The sequence below is a fragment of the Cyprinodon variegatus genome, unplaced genomic scaffold (genome assembly GCF_000732505.1).
Source record: "Cyprinodon variegatus isolate N-32 unplaced genomic scaffold, C_variegatus-1.0 Scaffold68, whole genome shotgun sequence".
NCBI lineage: Eukaryota > Metazoa > Chordata > Actinopteri > Cyprinodontiformes > Cyprinodontidae > Cyprinodon > Cyprinodon variegatus.
This window is the reverse complement of record NW_015150521.1, coordinates 1,322,744-1,328,978: the sequence shown is the minus strand read 5'-3', so window position 1 is coordinate 1,328,978 and position 6,235 is coordinate 1,322,744.

The following is a 6,235-nucleotide window of genomic DNA, read 5'->3' as shown; positions in this document are numbered from 1 at the left end:
TGTTTACAAAAGGGGGTTTACAGTTTATTGTATGAGGTAATTATTTATAAACTGATAATTAATGGTTGAAATTCTCTCTCTTAAGCTATAGTTATGAATGCTTTTTAATGTAAGCCATTTTTATTGAGTTTAGGAGGTTGCTAATTAGTATTAGTATTTCTGATATTCTATATTTATATGAGAGATCACAACAAACACAGCATAAGGATTATTCATTTCAACTACAGATGGATATGTTTCCTCCAAAACGTCATGGAAATTATATGAATTTTATTGTATGTTATGAAATCAGTTTACATTTATTTTGAGATCCAATTTGCATTGGAAATCTGATCCATTTCAGGTGTAATGGAGAGGAGGTGAGTGCATGTTAGTCATCAGGGTCATGTCTGAGGCTGCAGGTGCTGTCTACAGAGAAAGAGCCTCTATCCAGCCTCCTCTGAGGAGGTAATAATGTCTTCAGTCATTAACCTAAAAGTCATCCCTTGTGGCAGTGATGTCATGCGTCTATGAAAAGAAGGAGCTTCTTAATGTTGTCATGCATTACTGAACTTGCAAAACATCTGTGCCTGGCTTCTGTGTAAAAAAAATACAGTTTTTTTTTTTTTTTGAAGATTTGTGAAGTTTTACGAATCCACAATGCATAAACAGTTTTCCTTGTCAAAATTCTGAAGTATTTCCATACAATGAAAACTGAAAATGGAAAATGATAGGTTTGCGTGACACCAGGCAGCTTTCATTTACTTTGGAAATTGACCACAGACTGGGTACAGGAAGCAGATGGCACTTCTTCAAAACTCTGTAGATTTACCCATCTTACTTCCATCTCTGACTCATAGGCTAAATGATGTCAGAATAAATTTGACGGGAATTTACACGTTCCTATCCAAACCCACACCTCACCTGAAGATTAAGTTTTATGGAGGAACATAAGGTTTCTATAGTTTCCTGATGCATTGCAGCATGTCTGCACTGATCAAACTTGTGATATTTCCTTTATGGAAAAAAACATTGTGAAATTTCTTCTTACTATAGTTTTTAAAGCCCAGCCACAGATTTTTTTTAAGTCACTATTTTTAAGTTAATAAAACAAAACAAAAAGAAAGAGGTTAACTAAGCTCACTGCTATGCTGCAGAGAGCCTTTATGTAGTGCCTGGCTCAATGTCTGTGGGTTTACTGTGGCACATTTTCAGGGGCTTGCTTTGCTAAAAGCTGCCCCACTGCTACATCCCTCACTGGGCCTTCAGGGGAGGGGTCAAGAGGCCTGACCTCACTTCCTGTTGGGGCTCCTCACAAGCATTCCATTGTCTGTGAGAATGTGGACGCGACTCGGGGGACTCGGCACATCTGGCAGCTGTTATTAGCAACCTCCTGTACCCACCCCTTCATCCCTGACGAGTGTTTCTTCACATGCTAGCAGAGCCCATTTTACACTATGGGATAGTCCAGCTGTTTATGAGGCTTGCCTGCTGAGATGACGCTGATGTTGCATTTTAGTAGAGTGTTTCTGTAGTAAAGCGGAGTAGTTAGTAAGAGTATAAAGGTGAGAGCGGAAACTGCTATTCTAATTAAGTCTTGTCCTGAACTGCATTTTGGTTTCTGTACAAATTACACAGGAAACTGTAATGAATAACCAGCTTGATGTGTTCTGGTAAGCAGATTTTTTTAAGATAAATGCTGACACACATCTGCTGACATAGACGTTAAATATCAAGTCAACAAAAGTAAAAAAGAGCATGACGATATATATATTTTTTCTTTACTTATGCAAAGGCTTTCATATGGATATACACTGTGCATTCACAATAGGAAAAAACAAAACAAAAACTGTCACGTACTTTGATTTTTGAGTTCTGATGTGGTCTCCTAAACTGTGCTTGAACTTTGCAGATACGTGACAAAAGACAGGTTCAATACCGAGGATATACCTGTTTGACATTTAAGAATCTCATGTCTGCAGATCTGTCTTCAAAGGGAAAAAGACCCCAAAAAGGCTAAGTGGTCTGAGGCGCTTCTCCTTCAGACCCAGGATTACACTAGGGAAGTCATTAACAACACGTTCGAATGGTTCTCATGCTCTGAGTTGAGTGAGGTTGGGACTTTCCATCCCTTGTTTACCATCTGATCTGCAACATATAAAGCCATAAAGCACAGATAAAAGTGTGCTAATAATGAATTAAAAATAAATCCCTCTGGCTCCACTAGACCACACTGCCTGTCTGCTGTTTGTTTTTTAGTTGTACCTATGAATCACTGATATTTGTGTGTGTCTGCTAATCCGTTCAGACAGGAAAACACTAACCTGTTTCAACTATAAACACAAAATACACACAGAGAGTGTGGAGTTGATGAAATATCTGCCCTTCACTTTTTTCTTCTACATATAAAAGAACAGTGCTGCAGAGTTGGAGAATCTGGGACATCAGCCCTGATAGTCATACCAAAAACGGGATACGTAATTTTGGCATTTTAGATTTTTGCAAGCAGTATTTAGTCAGAACAGTGTGACCAAGATCTCCCTAAAACAAAGAAGGAAATGCACATGACTGTTTTTTTTTTTTTTTTTTACACTTTAGAAGTTCTTGAAATTAAGAGGGAAAAAAAATGAAAGAAAAAACAAGCATCCAAAATCTCCTTTATTTTGCAAATAATTCAAAATGGAGGAAGTTAATGTTGACAGAAATAGAGGAGATTTAGTCGCTTCTCTTGAAAGAGAGCCTGGAGTCGGGCTGGCTTAACTCCGTCTGTACTTTAAACAGTGGGCTTAGGTCGCATGTCTCTTCTGCTCACAGCTTTAGAAGAAATCCGTCCTCCCTGCAAATTGACTTTAACCCCGTTCCACAAAAAAACAAGAAAATCCTGCAGAGTTAGTTTTGTGCTTCTCAATGCTTTTTTTTTTTGTTAAAAGAAGTTGATATTTTCATTGTGTCTTTTCATAATCACGACATATAACCTGTTAATATATTCACAGTGTTTATATATTCAGCAAAATGTCTACTGAATCTATTAAAAATGTCATTTTAAATGCATGCTTTTTTTGCACAGAAAAGCCTAAAATGTTGTAACCAAATTTCCACTTCTGCAAATTCCCTCCTTATTTTCTGAGCTTAGATTTTTTATTTTTGTGTTTGTTGTTTTCAGGATCCTCTGATTCTCTCAGGTGTAGATTATTGACAAGTTGCAAAAAGAGGGCACCCACATGGTTGCAATCAGGGTTAAATAGTGGAGTTTTGTTTTTTTAGATTAACTGGGTTTGCACAGTCTAACTGTTGTACCCTTAGCAAAGCAAATCCAATGCATGGATTATCACTAAGATATTTGCATTAACTGCTTAGCTCAAAGTATATTTTTACATCGTGGAAGTAAAAATAATGCAAACCTCTTCTGGTCAGTAGTGTAATATCTCTAAACCTTTAGCTGAGCTCAAAGTTCGTCTCTTATCAATAAACTGAATTCTAATTATAGAAAATATATAAATATTATTAGTTAATTCCTCTTTTCTGACACCAAAACCAGACCATTTTGTGTGATAACAATGGTACGTGATGTTGTGTCACATTTGCAACTGTAATACAAGACATTTTCTTTCTTCTTTGACCTCTGTGGTTATGGTGGGATTTCAAAGAATGTTTTTTGCTTATTGAGGTATAACAAAATCTGCATTCACAAGTGTTTCACAGTCCTTAGCCACAGCTAGACAAGAAAACAGATCTTACATATATTTTTTTCTCTCCATGCACATGATCTATGCATGAAACACAAATGATCCTCAGCTAAGCACAGAGTGGGAGGCAATGGAGGAAATGGAAACTTGACTGATGTTTGTGGGCAAAGGAGCACAGGAAGTGAAGCTGATCAATAAGGTGTTAAACAAGCTTTTTCTAACCAGGTCAAGCAGACTCATTATGGGGTTTTGCCTGTAGAAGGAATGAGGCTGTCTAGCTAAAACAGAGAGGATGAGCTTTTCAGTGTGCTCTCCTGATGTTTGTGCTTGAGTCCAATACTTAATATTTGTTTGGAGAAAGGTGTCAGAATCTCTGCATTTCTTTTCTTGAGGAGACAATCTCCAACTTCCCGGCAGGAAGCTGGATCACTGCTGCCTGAGGTTAGAGTTGTAGAGGGTGGAGGTGGGTGATGAGGGTGTGATGAGATAAGACAGATCAGGGTCGGCTGCTACTTTTATCCGTCTGTCCTTTAACGTGAACTTTCTGCCTGTGGTTAAAAGTGAACAATCGCAGAGCAGCGCTGCCTAAGCTGTAAAATGTACAATAAACAGAAGCACAAAGGATGTGAGGAGAGATGGTAGGAGGGCAGCAGGGGTGTAGATGTCACACTCTCCCGATACAGCCCTAAGGCCTGCAGTCATTAAAGCTGACACAGACGTAAACATGCAAATAGTGAACATGAGCCAGACCTGCACAGAAACATCCAGCTGGACTTGATTGTACAATAAACCCCCCCAGGCAGAAAATGGTTCTTAATGTAATATTTGTGTTTTTTTAAAGAATTTGGACAAAAATTTGACAGTATTTTTTTTTTGTGAGACACTTGAAATAACCATCAGACTAAAGAGAGACCTGTCGTTCATTCTAGGATTATTGGCTGCAAAGTGTTGCCTCCCTTGTGGTCAAACTTCCACACGTCAGCCAGAAAACAATGCTTTGATCAGCACACATTCTTCACTTCACCATTTCACTCTCCTCCCCAGTTGTTTATTACTGGCTGCAGCTGGAGCCCCTCCAGTTGCTCAGGCCTTCACTCTGGTGAGGTCAGGCTGACAAAATTCCTCTTCACAGAGCTGCAGCCACCCACCAACAATAGAAACCAGGTATTTAAATACATTGTCCAATAATAGATTTTTATTTTTCTCTCATTGTAAGATTGCAAACATTTCCCATTGCGGAATACCAGAATATTCAGCAGATATTTTATATATATATATATATATATATATATATATATATATATATATATATATATATGAAGATATTTTCTGTTTCCTCTTTTTATTCAAAGTATATATTTTTTTAATGTTTGGTAAAACAATTTTAAACTGAATACATTTTTGGTATAGATCTAGAATCTAGATTGCTTAAAATTTAGCTCTTCTGTTGTGACTGAATCAATTGGTCCAACCACCTTTCTCACACAGGGTTTTTGTAAGTGGCTATTAGATACTCATGATGGCCCTGCCGAAGACATTGAGATATTGTCCTTCCTCTATTTAGTAACTTGTTTCAGGGTATCTTTAATGCCACAGCCCATTTATGCAAAAACTAACTGCCTTGTTATTTTTAAATGTTTTATTTTCAGCGCAACTTTTTACAGTACCTCCTCCAGCCAAATACTGAACAGTGCTGGCATTTCAACTTCTAATTAAATTGTTGCACTTAGATTTTCATGCTTCCTGTTTTTTTTTTTTTTCTTAATATAAGAGTAGTTTTTAAGATCATCAAATTAAATGTAATCTGATCTAAGGTGACGTTCATAAAGTTCTACCTCTCTAAACATCTTTCCAGACTGTTTAGGCTAAATCCTTTGTTAAGTGTGGATATCGACGCTCTTCTTAGCTCATACCAATGTCTTCACAAGGTGTTAGTCTTTGACCCTGTGGCTGTGTGATGGCAGCAAGTAAACGCAGTAAATGGTCTGGTAATTCTATTTATTTATTATTTGTTTATAATATTGTCTTTGATTCTTTTTAGTTATACTGTGGCATTAGTTAACTATTTGGGTGCAAACATTTGGTTGACTAATATTTCTAGTATTGTTTACTTTAAACTAATACTTTTTTTCTGAGTTGCCAGTTCCTTGAAGGCTGCCATGTTTGCTTGGCTGGACCAGTGAAGCAAGAGTACCAGCTGCAAAGAGACTTAATTAGACTCTTCCAGTTATTTTAGAAGAGGTGAAGAGGGTTTAAGTTTTTCAATTTTGCTAGATTTTTTTAGTAAATTGAATTAGAAAGTTTAATTACTTAAGTTACTTTCTCTAAAAGGTTGCTGATTTTGTATTGTATAGATTATTTGATCTTTTTGTTGTAGTTTTGGTTAGGTAAATATATATGTTTTGTTCCCTGTTGTGTCAAAAGGGCCTGATCAGCCAACATATATGTTCCCCTTGTGTGTCAGTTTGTAACATCAATAAATACTTCAGTTGATAGTGTGGAGTTTGGTTTTGTTTACCTTATTTTCTCACATTTTTGTTGTTAATAAATCTGTTACTATTTTTTTCCTA